Genomic DNA, 12,221 nt, shown 5'->3' with positions numbered 1-12,221 from the left:
TCTTCATACAAGCCCGCCTCATAGTCCATTTCCCCCTCGAGTGAGCGTTGATGTTGTGCCCTATCTAAAGAGTCCAAGTAATCCTTGTAGCAAATCGACATCTCTACAGCTGGTGGAGTGAGTCGAGTCCTCCTAATCGATATAACCCTGCCAAAAACAGAAAAAGCAGACTCCGAAGCTACTGTGGAAGCTTGGACCGTTAGTAAATCTTTGGCCATGGCGGCGAGGATCGGAAACTCATCCTCCTTACCTCTCCACCAAGCCAGCAAATCAAGACTTCTAAATTCATCTGGAGTCATGTGTTTCACAAAGTTGGTACCACCATACCTTCCAAGTTCACTGCTTGGGGTGTTTACCTTTTGACGTTTACCGGCGTCTTCCCAAATCATGTAGTACATCCCCATTTCAAGGTCGGTTTGGGATTGGGATTGGGCAACAGCTCTTAACGAGTCATGAATTTGGGAAGACGACCCGTATTTTGTAAGGTAAACATCATACATGTTTGACAAGGTGGTGTTGAAAGCATTCTTTAAAGTTTGGTTATAATAGGGGTTTTGATCGTCGTTTAACTCTAGCTCATCACAAATTTTTTCTATTAAAGCTTCAACACCACCAACATTGATGCAAGGGTTTAACGCAGCAGCACATGTCAAAACAGCGGGTAGTTCTTGAAAATATTTTCTAAATTTTTCTTTCATTTTTACACCCATATCAAAATAAGGTGCACCCCTACAATGAAGTTCACTCAACTTTGTGCACATGACAGCAATTTTTGGTAAAGCAATGGGGCTTGTTGGATAGTAAACCCCGGATAAACTAGTTGTGCAAGATTTAAAAATTTGAAGGACCTCCGTAACGATCTCAATCAATAACCAGTTTCTAGGATCGTACGGTGCACATTTACCCCTACTTGACAAAATTTGATGAAACGCAATTAATGATTCTTTTTGTTGGATGGCTTTCTCAAACATATCACAAGTCGAGTTCCATCTTGTTGGACAATCCCAATTTGGCCCCAACCATTGACAATTAGCTTCTACACAAAATTTTTTGTATCTTGAAAATGTTTTATTGTTGCTAAAAACATCTCGTAACATTCTTTTAAAATTGTTTCTTTGCGTTTCAATCACGTTTAACCCATCTTGCACGGCCAAGTTGATAATATGTGCAATGCATCGGCTATGAAAAAACGCTCCATCACAAATAGGTTTATACTTTAATTTTAAATGGCCAACCGCGGCCGTATTGTTGGACGCGTTATCAAACGAAATTGAAAAGATTTTATGTTCAATCTTGTATTGTCGAATGACTTTATCCAAGAGTTTAAAAATATTTCTACCCGTGTGCGGGTAATCAAACAATTGAAACGCAACGGTTCGTTTCATCATTTGCCACGACTCGGGGTCAACCCAATGAGCCGTCACACAAATGTATGAGTCGGGCGAACCATTAGGTACCGAGCACACATCCGTTGTTAAGTTTACACCAGTTTGTAAGTTTGAAAAGTATGAAATTAGTTCGGATTTAGCGTTTTTCCATGCTTTAAGACAATCTCTTCTAAGGGTCGAACGACTTACGTGTTGGTAGCGTGGTTGAACATACTTTTGCATCATCTCCGTGAATTGAGGGTTGTCGAAGTGGTTGAAAGGAAGTGTTTGTTGAATCACAAAGTTTGAAAACTGTTGACGTACCGCTTCAAGGTCGTACGTAAACACCGTTCCTTGATTCGTCATCTCCGGCTGCGAACTACTTCCCGATTCATCCTTCAAGGCCTTGCAAAAGGGCCTTTGTACATGCGCTTTTAAAGTGGAGTTTGCATCTTTGCTATAAAACTTCAAACAATGTTTGCATCGAGCTTTTTGGCTACCGTTAGACATTTCGCATAGGTCGAAATGTTGCCAAACATCTTGGTTTCGTTTCGTGGGGATGACCCGAACGACCGTTTCTCCCGTGTTCGAGGCACCCATGTTGACGGATGAAGCAGCACTTTGGGAGGCCATGATAATCGACTACGAAATAAGAGCGTATGGAGTGGTAATGTGGTATAATTGAGCGTGAGATAACAAAATAATCGCGTATGAAATAAACGTTTAGAGCGTTTGGAGTTGTATAATCGAGTGTGATCTAACCAATACCCAACCTAAACTATATATAGATGTTTGTGGGGGTAAAATGGTAAAAAAAAAAAAAAAAAAACGGTCAAAAAAAAAAAACGGCTATATAGCCGTTATACAACGGAAAAAAACCGGTTTTTAACCGGTTAACCGGTTATAAAAAAACCGGTTAACCGGTTTTTTTATAACGGTCAAAAACCGGTTTATAAAAAAACCGGTTAACCGGTTTTTTTATAACCGGTTATTAAAAAAAACCGGTTTTTTTTATAACCGGTTCGTTAACCGGTTTTGGCTCTAAAATGTGTAACCGATATACAAACCGGCGGTTTATAAACCGGTCAAACCGGTTTTTAAAAAACCGGTTTCCGGTTTAAACCGGCAAACCGGTTCCCGGACCGGTTTTTTTGACCACCTCTATGGTAGAGTGTAAATGAGTCGTAACTAGTCTAAACTCAAGTCAAACACGTTTAAGTTTAAATAGATTGACTAGTTTCAAGCCTACATCTAAAACTCGAGCTTAACTCTTAAGTAACTCTTTAATCTCAAATTCAGTTTCGTCTTGACTCGCCGTTTATTGTTTAAAACAGTTAGTTAAATTATTTTGTTTATGCACGAAAATAATTATTTTTGGTATATATATCTATAGAGAATAGATGGAACACGCTAATGCCTTATCGTATAAAACATACCCGACAATTGGGAGCGTCGATTTCTTTCTTTAACAACTTTTTTCTTTGGTCGTTGAAAGTCCGAGTCAGAGGTACCGTCTTCTACATCTTTTCGCTTTGTTAACAACTTGTTGATTGGAGCTTCAAAGTCTGAATCAGAGTTTGCTTCAACATGTTTTATTTTAACCTTTTTCACTTCGGTATCTACTTGCTTAGTATTCTTACCAACAGTCTTTCGTTTAACATCCTTCTTTTTATCCCATGCCTTGTTACCTTTAACTGAATCACACATAAAAGGCTTAAGACTGCATTCAGATTAATTGCATAGATGCAGATGATATAACACTTATTAAACGCTTAAGACTACATTCGGATTAATTGCATAGATGCAGATGATACAATCATCCCAAAACGCTTAAGACTGTATTCAGATTAATCGTATAGATGTAGATGTTACAATCATCATAAAACGCTTAAGACCACTGTCAGATTAACACAATCACAAAACGCTTATACAACGCTTAAGACCAAAATTAAAGCATAAGTCAATAGAAAAATATAGAATGATACAAAGAACTACAAATGCTTTTCAAACGCTTACAAAATCAACGGTTACATTTTTACAATAATCAATACCTAAAACGATTACATGAATCATAAAAAAACACCCGATTTCTCATTAATATGAGGTGTATCTTGGTTTTCTTTTGATCTTCGCTCCTTGCTCAAAGCAGATAATTTAGGGTTCTTCAATTTCTCCATCTTCGTTCCGCCTCTATTAATTCGGATTTACGCTTGAATGTAGTGTGGTTAAGTTGATTTATAGTAGTTTGTGAGTACGCTTAATCATCACCGGGTTCAGTTGATTATAGAGAGTGATTTTTAGGGAGATTATTTGACGATCTGAGTCTTTCAGAAAATTTCAAGAGCGTGTTTTAAATTTTTGATCGAACGCGTGAAGTGGTCTCGTGGTATCTATCGTATTATAAGAACTATATATCACCGTTTAATTTAAAAAAAGAATTTCTTTGAATGGAATATAGCAAACACGCCAAACAGTGAAAAACTAACAGGTACTGTAGTATTTGGGTGCCTGATAAAGCCTCATCATCACACGAGCGAGCATGTGCAGTAGTCTCACAACCAATAAAAGATTCCTCCTCCATGATGTCCAACGCCACCGGAGACTCACCGGACACCAACCGTAACCCTAACATTCCGCTACCGGAACGCCGTCCTCTCCTTAAAAAGTCACGAACCATCGCCGACTTCCTCCTGGCGATCTTTCGACTCCACCACCGACTCCGTCTCCGGTCAAACCTTCGCTTTTGCCGATCGCGATTATGTCTACCCCTCCTTTCTCGGACCTAACACCACTCGCAACCGTCTCACCGTCGTTAAACCCTCCGCCGCGGCTAAATCGTTACGGAAACAACCGCCGTCACCGTCTCCGGCTCGAACCAAATATCCGGCTGCGGAAGACCGAAGTGCTACGGAATTGGTTCCGGCGAGGTCAAATTCGTTGGTGCTGGAGTCCGATACTAGATCGGAGAGAACCGATAACCTAGTGCCGCCGCTTTCGTCTTCGGTAATTTCGTCGAATTCGGCCCGGAAAGTTCAGCGGAGCAGGAGGAGTTCATTGATAGTTAAGCTGGTGAATAATTTATTTTCTTCTGGTGGGTTTCAGTTCATTCATATATAGTATTTTAATGTGATGTTTATATGTTATTACAGATGATACTTTTATGTTTAGTGATTGGATGTTATGCGATTATTTTGCGGAATGAACTCGCAAAGCTTCAGGTATTAAGTGTTTGATTCAATGTTAGCAAATTATGATACGACGGTTTAATGATAACCAGTGACCTTCTTGCAGGAAAAGAATTCTAATCTTCTTAGAATTTGTAGGAATAATGACAATTTTGATAATCAAAACATTATTGACATTTTGAAGGATGAGAGTGATGTTTCATTCGTGTATATTGGCAATACAGACAGTCGAACCGTTGCGCTGTACACGGTTCTAGTTACTCTTGTGACACCTTTTATCTTGTACAAATATCTTGATGTTCTTCCTCGGATCAAGAACATATCGAAGCGCGCTAATAGTAATAATACTAACAATAAAGAGGAGGTTCCGTTAAAGAAGAGAATTGCATATATGGTGGATGTGTGTTTTTCAATCTACCCTTACGCAAAGTTACTTGCACTGTTATTTGCAACTATCTTTCTCATAGCGTTTGGGGGGCTGGCGCTTTATGCTGTGAGTGATGGTAGCCTTGCAGAATCACTTTGGCTTTCTTGGACATTTGTTGCAGATTCTGGGAATCATGCAGATAGAGTTGGGACCGGACCGAGAATTGTGTCGGTTTCTATAAGTTCAGGCGGAATGTTAATATTTGCGATGATGTTAGGGCTTGTTTCCGATGCTATCTCAGAGAAGGTTGATTCTTTGCGAAAAGGGAAAAGTGAAGTGATTGAAAGCAATCACATACTTGTTCTTGGATGGAGTGACAAATTGGTAAGTTTCTATTTGTTTTGTGCACTTGATTTATCATTTGTGTGAAAGTGACTCGATTTAATGTGTAAACCCTGCTGAACCCTAGAGAAACTTATCTTGGGCCTATAGGCAATATACTACTTGTTAATTATCATTAATTACTAGTTATTATTAACAAGATATGCTTATCTAGGGACGGTTTCTAGCTGCGGGTTTTCTATATATTGAGGGTTCCCTAGGCCTGGAAACGAACCAAACGCTTTGGGAATCGTTTGTTTATGTTCGTTTGTTAAATAAACGAACGAACACAAACAAAATGTTTTGTTCATTAAGTTAAATGAATGAACATTAACACATGTCTCGCTCGTTCATTTATGCTCGCGGACGTTGTTTTACGTTTGTTAGTTTATGTATGTTTATGTTTGTTAGTTTAAGTTTGTTAATGCTCGTTCATTTACGTTTATTAATATATTCATTTGAACTTTTTAGCCCATTACAACTTAGTATAGTTTAATAACTTTTTAGGCCCAACACATTGTTATTCACATTATTTTTAACTAGTTTTAGCTCAATTATGTTCGTTTATCCAAGTTTAGTAATGTTCATTCGTTTACGTTCGTGGACCGTTCGTTTATACTGTTAATGAGCGAACAAGAACATGTCCGTTTTCTTGATCAACGAACACGAACATGCTCCGTCCGTGGTGGTTCGGTTCGTTTATAAGCTTAGGGTTCCCTTCCATTGTAAACACAACATTCAGATTTATTATGATCACAATCTGTTTTACACTACTAAACCCTAACAATTACACACTAATAACTATAATTAGTTTAGACTCCTTTACATTTTACCTTATTTATGTTACAGGGTTCACTTTTAAAGCAACTAGCAATAGCAAATAAGAGTATAGGCGGTGGTGTTGTTGTGGTTCTAGCTGAAAGAGATAAGGAGGAAATGGAAATGGATATTGCAAAACTTGAATTTAGCTTCATGGGCACTTCAGTTATATGCAGAAGTGGTAGCCCTTTAATACTTGCAGACTTGAAAAAGGTCTCGGTTTCAAAAGCACGCGCTATAATTGTACTTGCAGCAGATGAAAATGCAGATCAAGTATGCATTACACTGTTACTTGAATAATTTGCTCTTCATGTAAACAATTTTTAACTTTTTATATTTTGTTTTATGACATCATCAGAGTGATGCACGTGCCTTGAGGGTTGTTTTAAGCCTAACTGGAGTAAAAGAGGGGTTGAGGGGTCATGTGGTTGTTGAGATGAGTGATCTTGACAATGAACCGTTGGTGAAGCTTGTTGGTGTTGAGCTAATTGAGACTGTGGTTGCACATGATGTAATTGGTCGGTTAATGATACAGTGTGCACTGCAGCCTGGTCTTGCACAGGTAGTAAAATAAAAATGGTTAAATGTTAGAATAAGTTAGATGGATATGTTTCTTGCCGTGAAGCAGTCATAACTGTTTTGTGCTTTTTTTTGTAGATATGGGAAGATATATTAGGGTTTGAAAATGCTGAATTCTATATAAAAAGGTGGTCTCAGATGGATGGTTTGCGGTTTGAAGATGTACTCGTTTCGTTTCCTGATGCTATCCCGTGTGGTGTAAAGGTTGCTTCTGAGGGTGGAAAGATTAATATAAATCCCAGTGATGAATATATATTAAAAGAGGGTGATGAAATACTTGTCATTGCGGAAGATGATGACACATATTCCCCTGGCCCTTTACCAGAGGTCAGTATCTTAAGACTATTTGGCAAGCTAACTTAATATAAAAGTCTAAATATATGTCAATATGCATGAGTGTTGACATTTTCTAGGCGTTATCTTGTTATTTTTTACTTGGTTTTGCATTTTGTTCATAAAGGGTTTGTAATGTAACATAAAGATCTGTATTTTGCTCTTAGTCATTATCTTTCTTGCAGATACGAAGAGGTCTTTTCCCCAAAAAAGTGGACCCGCGTAAATTTCCTGAAAAGATATTATTTTGTGGTTGGCGACGTGATATTGATGATATGATTATGGTTTTAGAGGCGTTTCTGGCTCCGGGTTCAGAGTTATGGATGTTTAATGAAGTGGTGGAGAAGGAGAGAGAGAGAAAGTTAGTGGATGGAGGACTTGATATTTCAGGTCTTGAAAACATTAAACTTGTTCACCGTGTAGGGAATGCGGTTATTAAAAAACATTTGGAGACTCTACCTTTGGAGACATTTGATTCTGTAAGTTCCATTTCTTTAGCTGGTTTAATCAATACCTGGAGTTAACTTTATTCATGGGTCAAACGGGTTAGCAGACGAACATCAACTAAAGAAAATAGGTCAAATAAGAACAAGTCAAATGGGTTAATTGCATGAAACCAGGATAACCAAACCCGAATTAAAAACCAACAGTTTTCCACATTTTTTTAAAAACCGAATTTCCAGTTCGGTTTCGGTTTTGCATGTACCGGAACCCGAACCGAACCGTAAAAACCGAAAAACTAACTTTTGTTATTAAATTTGTGGATTATGTTATTTATTTGAGCATTATATGTAATAATTGATTAATTGTTATCTAACAAAGTTTTTAGGCCCAAAGTTAAAGCTCAAGTTCATTATTTTGGGCTTTTTTTTCGGCCCAAAAATTTTAAGCCCAAATGGCAAAACCAAAACCAAGAGAACTGAAACCGGAGGTTTGAATGTGAAAAGAAAAATTTGAGATTGCTGATTACTAACTCTTGAAAACAGATTCTGATTCTTGCAGATGAATCGGTAGAAGATTCAATTGTGCATTCAGAATCGCGATCTCTAGCCACTCTTCTCCTCATCCGAGACATTCAGGTGATTTGATTGAACTTTTATTATCTTGAAAGTTTATTATTATTGATAACTTCATATTTTAAAACACACACTCGTAAAGATGATAATTCAATCAATCTTTGCAGTCAAAGCGTCTTCCACATAAAGACACAATCTCAACACCGCTCCGTGTATCTGGTTTCTCTCATAGCTTATGGATTCGAGAGATGCAACAAGCTTCTAACAAATCAATTATAATAAGTGAGATTCTGGATTCTCGTACTAGGAATCTTGATTCCGTGACCAAAATTAGTGATTATGTGCTGTCAAATGAGCTTGTTAGCATGGCTCTAGCAATGGTAGCAGAAGATAAGCAGATAAACCGTGTTCTTGAGGAACTCTTTGCAGAAGAGGTAACCGTTGATCTACTTGTGAATGAGTTAATTATGGTTTTGCTTCATTTCTTAACGGGTCGAACGTCTTAACACTATAATTATTAGCTAAAATGAAAATGGGTTTAATGGTATTGGTAAGTGTTTCTAGTGCACAAAGCATTGTAAATTGTTTGTGTAAAAGGTTCATATTTTTATTGAACTTATTTAATTTCTGGCATCATATTTGACACACCAAATATTCAAGGAAGATGCAATAGATTTGAACATGTAGTGTTTCTAGCCAACCCAACCTCAACTTATTTAGGCGTGTTAAATGGGTCATGTTCGTATATGCCCCTGCAGACACGACACATATTCGCAGGTTAAATGGGCCTCATTAAGATTTGCCCCTGCAGACATGACACGCGTATTCGCAGGTTGACACGAGCAGGGCCCGTTTAACATTTTTATTTTATTTTATACTTTTGCAGATTAATACTATAAGATTACAATTTTACAAGCAAAACTACAAATATGTATAATATGTTTAAACTTTAAAACCCGATCCCTATTTTTCTTTGATCTTTTGACTTTAAATTTTTTATGACATAAAAAAGACATTTGTTAGAAAAGTTACTTAAGTAAATGGGTTAATTCACAAACCTACCAGATCGACCTAAACCCGACTTGTATAGATAAACATGTCTGTGGCTTCAACCCAAAACTGAGTTGAACTCGTTTAGACTTAACCCAAATCCACAAATTCTTGGTTAGGTTCGTGTTATGTTTTTGTGTCGTGTCAGATAATCACACACACCTCCTAAAAGGTAGTCGTTTTGACTTGGTCTGATTTACCCATATCGTAGGGAAACGAGATGTGTATTAAACCAGCAGAGTTCTGTGTATGATCAAGAAGAAGTGTGTTTTTATGATATCATGATCAGGGGTCGTGAAAGGCATGAAGTTGTTATTGGGTATCGTCTGGCAACAGCAGACCGCGCGATAATAAACTCGGTAGACAAGGGTAAGCCCGTTAAGTGGGCTCTTGATGATGTTTTTGTTGTAATTGCATTGGGTGAATGAGAACTCATATGAGCTGCTGAGTGAACATAGTATAGAGTAATTACTAATATGCCTTCAGAAACTGCCACAATCACTCAAAGGGGCTGGTTAGCAGTTGGAAGGACCATTGATTGGTTTGTAAAGTTTGAGGGAATCCATGTGTTGTTAATGTGTTATTATATGCTGACACAGTTATAATAGTAAGTGAATAATATTATTGGACTTTTCTTCTCATTTTGTGTCCTATTTGTATTATATGGTACAGACTTGTATTGCAGCATAATATTATAGTATTGTGCGTTATATTTACATGTGTGTAAGACGAAAAGATAAGGCAGAAGATTTGATCTTGTTTCTATCACATTTGTTGTTTTACGTCAAAGGTAACGTGGATGTTTAAATGGTATGTAACACCCCAAGGCATTAATGATAAATGTGCAATCTGTAGATGGGAAGGAAATAACTTCACAATAAGTGCCAATTTTAGTGGACTTTGAGTTTGAGGTCTTTTGACCTTATTAAGTCAGTTATGACTTTGGTAATAGTGGATTCTATAAACAAGTAGAGTTACACGCTTCACAATTACAAATTTACCCCTAAAAACAAATGTATATAAAACAAGTGAAGCTGAACACTTGCACTACATCCTAAACCCAAATATTTGTCGATTGCACATTATTTTGAAGTGATATCTTATATCTATGATTCTACTTTATGTTAAAATACCGGCATACGCTTTGTCTTGTTTTTCTTTAATAACTTTTAGCAAGTGAATATCAAGAACCAAAGCCATACCAATCTTGAGTGAATTGTTTGACTCTTTGTTTATTAATTGGAAAACAAAAGAAGACACATAAAAAGAAATAAAGAGAAGGGGTTTATATAATACCCTATATTCTAACCCTATTCCAACTTGGATTCTACAGACCGACTCAAACTCAAAAACCCAAAAGTAATTAAAATAAAAAAACTACATAAACTAAATACTCAAGTATTTATATTTCACTTCAACCCTTGAGTTTTAGATCTTCTCCAAACCACCCCTTCAAGATAAACCGAACCGCCCTTTGATGTTGTAATTTTATCACTCCCTCTCAACATCAACATCAACTTCCATCTTCATGTTCCTGCATAACTCGATTAACTTTGGTCCCGGTAAACTTTTAGTAAACATGTCCGCTAATTGATCTTGAGTATTAACATACTCCATGTTCACTTCTTTCTGCAACACTTTCTCTCTCACAAAGTGGTAATGAACCTCGATGTGTTTCGTTCTCGCGTGAAAAGTTGGATTCTCAGCAACCTTAATTGATGACATATTATCACAAAACAAAGTTACCTCATCATTTTCCAACTCCTGGTCTAGATCTTTCATCAATAACCTTAGCCACACCAATTCTTGAGTAGCCATAGCAGCCGCTCAGTATTCCGCCTCGGTAGTAGACAACGCCACAGTCAGTTGTATTTTGCTACACCGAAGCACTAACAGCCAACATAAACAGGCAGCCGGTCGTGGACCTACGCGTATCTAAATCCCCGACGTAGTCCGCATCGCTATAACCAACAAGTTCAAGTTTCGAGTGCTTCTTGAATTTAATACCATAATTTATAGCGGACTTAATATACCTTAGAACTTGTCTTGCAGCTTCCAAATGCGGTTTTCGCGGCTTCTCCATATACCGACTTAAGACGCCTACAACAAATGCTAGACCGGGCCTCGTTAATGTAGGATAAATTAAACTACCAATTATCTTCCGGTACATAGTGGCATCCTCCAACTCTTTTCCTTTGTCTGCACTCAACTTTATTACAGTATCCATAAGAGTATTTGAGGGTTTAGAGTCAAGCATACTGTCAGGTCGTTTCGAATCGGATCATAATCAATCATGTCATAACTCACACAAAATTAATCATGTTGACAAGAAAGTTAATGACGGGTTACTATGTTTAGAAAGATGACCGTTTGTTAAAGGCAGAATCAATAACAAACATACGGTTGCAATGAATATTCAAAATACGAGGACACTCAAAGGATTCACTCTAAAGATTTCCATTTATATAACGTTAATCATACAAAAGGATAATCGATTAGGGTTTAGGAGGAATCCTAGGACAGCCGTCACACACACAATATTCTCTTAATTAATGTGTCGGTTTTATCCACTCAGTCTCTCGTATTCTCGTCTCTCTCCGTGTGTTTGGCGGCGTGCCCTAATTATTCTATTTATAGGCCTGTCAACCTAGGACAGGCTGTCATTCCTTCTAGAAACCCTATCCGATAGTACATATTCAATTTACATATTCAAAAATTATACTAAGTGTAAAACAAGTCTTCCGGGTAGGCTTTTCATTAAACTTCAGTCTCCGAGTACGCAGCGTACTCGGCCTTCCTTCAGACTTGGTAAACAAAGAAGTGTACTCGGAATCAGTTTTCGGGTAGACTTAACAAATATTTTACTAAGTAAAATATTCACCGAGTAGACTTCAATCTTCTTGAATTTATCAAACTTTGCTCGACAAATCCTTACGAGCAACCTTGTTCTTCTATGATCCTGTTCGGCTCATTGTTAGTTAAACAACTTATTGATAAGGCGTACTCGGGAGTACATACCTTACTCGAGCCGAACCTTACTCGATATAACTTAGAGATATTCCATCAACTCATCAAGTATACTCGAACCATAATTATTAAAGAATACCTTGCCCGGTCTTCCAAT

At 37.5% G+C, this 12,221-nt stretch overlaps 1 pseudogene across 1 annotated transcript; it reads left to right on the top strand.

Annotated features, from left to right (window-relative positions):
• The first annotated feature begins 3,907 nt into the window (after positions 1–3,907).
• Positions 3,908–9,893, top strand: LOC143609156 (putative ion channel SYM8; annotated as a pseudogene). Its single transcript, XR_013149376.1, has 10 exons — positions 3,908–4,436; positions 4,517–4,585; positions 4,659–5,303; positions 6,150–6,392; positions 6,478–6,681; positions 6,777–7,025; positions 7,217–7,510; positions 8,018–8,110; positions 8,215–8,481; positions 9,309–9,893. The product of XR_013149376.1 is annotated as a putative ion channel SYM8 (transcript).
• Positions 9,894–12,221: the final 2,328 nt, after the last annotated feature.

Source organism: Bidens hawaiensis, unplaced genomic scaffold (assembly GCF_021521415.1).
Source record: "Bidens hawaiensis isolate Kalapana, Puna unplaced genomic scaffold, B.hawaiensis_p1.1 tig00419497_1, whole genome shotgun sequence".
Classification (NCBI taxonomy): domain Eukaryota; kingdom Viridiplantae; phylum Streptophyta; class Magnoliopsida; order Asterales; family Asteraceae; genus Bidens; species Bidens hawaiensis.
This window is presented reverse-complemented; position numbering and strand designations above follow the sequence as displayed.